Here is a 2,234-nt window from a genome sequence, read left to right on the forward strand (position 1 = left end):
ACCCATTAGAAGACGACATAAGGGAGCAATCAGATAAGATTGAAGAAAACACTCGAAGAACTCCATTGGAATCAACTCAGAAGCAGATTTCCATCAAGATCGAAGATCTCTTTTTAATTTCTTTCGAAGTTTTATTGAGTTTCTTATGTCTTGTGGTTATTCTAACTTTGAATACGACTATGAACTAATTTGCTAGATACCTCGAAAGGATGAAACCTATAATGAATCCTTTTATTTAATTTCTATTTTAAGCGATAAATACTTGATTCATGTTCTCAATTATGTATGCTTATTTCTTATTTTAATATTTTTGATATATTAATTCATGTTTAATAAGTGCTTATTTCAATGGAGGAAAAGTCTCTGTTTAAGAATAGATCTAGCATAATTGAGTGAAGTCGCATGCAATCCTAGAAATAGGACGACATAAATCTACCGGATTAGAGTCAAATCAATAGGAGAATCCATAGACCGCGTTAATGTGACGATAAGGGTTTTAATTAGAAAGAGATTTCAATTAATCAACCTAGAGTTAGTTGTTCTTACTCTCAAAATAGATATTAACATAATTTAGGGATTTCTACGGATCAAGCCACGAGTGAATAAATCGTTTAATTCGGATTCATAATAATAGGTGAAGTCTAGGTAGATTTTTTCTGGGTATTGTCTCTCTCATTGGTTATCTTCGATTATTTCCTATTTCATTCTCTGTTCTGTTCTTAGTTAAATTAGTTTAGTAATTTTAGATTTAAACACATCACTTCAATTTGTCGGCTAAATAATAGAAGAACGACAATTATTAATACTTTTAGTCTTCGTGAATACGATATTCTCTACTCACCATAGCTATACTATTATTTGAAAGTGCGTTTGCCTTTGTCGTATTTATAGTTAGTTTAGTGACCATCATATATTTACATAAAGATACTCATACATTTCATACATTTTATTAGTGCAATATGTAACATAAAAGAAGAAAATAAAAGATAGAAAATCAAATCTAAATCAACAAAAGTTATAGAAAAAACAAACACCTAAAACCAAACATAAGTCATCAAAAGACTGATACATAAAACAAATCCTCATCATTGAGCTCCACATACTGGATATCATCATTATCATCATCATCATCTATGTCCAAAAAACCCTCAAGCACTTGTCTCATAATCAAGATGGAATCCATAAAATCCGGTGAAAGTTGAATGTCTACTGTGGCAATACACGGAGTGATGGGCACGCTATGGTTCCTTCGATGAGTGGTGGAACTTGTGGCGAAAATCGCAGTTCACCTAGCTCCCACCCGTAAACTATTTTTTACAAACATTTGAATTAGCTCATCGTATGACTGATCATCACTGGGGAACCAAATTTCATCTAAGAGACGTTTTTGAACATCAGTTATCAATGTCTCTTAGACTCTAAATTTTCACGTCGTCATCTCTCGTCATTATACTACCCACCCAAAGCAACTTCTTTATTTTGCTATTGACTTTCATGACATGGATAATAATATATCATCTTTTGGATCAATCCAAAAAAGAGTCGAGTCATCAATCAAACTTATTACTCCATCTATGTCCTCTTCAGTTCTAATCACTTTTGGAATACAAATACGTATCACCGTACTGATCTGTAACCAATACAGATAAAAAGCAATTAATATTTAAGAAACCTTATATTTCTATCATTAAAACTTATTTTAATTGATTCATTGTTTGTGCATATTATCCCTATAAACTTGAAATTACTTATTTATGTTCATGTATCATACGTTGCTGGCAAAACAAATATACAAATCTAAACATGGCTAATTGTCAAACATAAAGCATTTTGTCAATGAATTGTTAAACTTGTATATTTTTATTCTGCCATTCTACTCTGCACATGAAAAAAAAAAACACATGGCGAAATGTCATCCTTATTCAAATGGTCAAATGACATTATTATTTTTTTATTGATGGCCTTGCGCCATTAAAATTGCCAGCTGCCTTTATAATGGCGATTGCCATTTTTCTTTTCATTAAAAAAATTGTGCAAAAGCATATAAAGGAATGATAAAACAAATTCTAATGGCAAAAACCATCACAGAAAAATATATTATTTAATATATTACGTTGCAAATGGCAAAAAAATAGAATATATAAATCAAAAATCAAATCGAAATATACTCTTATTTTAATGTAATCTTTTACGATTAAAATATTTAAAGAAAGAGCATATACTAAATTGACACG

Source organism: Gossypium hirsutum, chromosome A12 (assembly GCF_007990345.1).
Source record: "Gossypium hirsutum isolate 1008001.06 chromosome A12, Gossypium_hirsutum_v2.1, whole genome shotgun sequence".
Taxonomy (NCBI): Eukaryota; Viridiplantae; Streptophyta; class Magnoliopsida; order Malvales; family Malvaceae; genus Gossypium; species Gossypium hirsutum.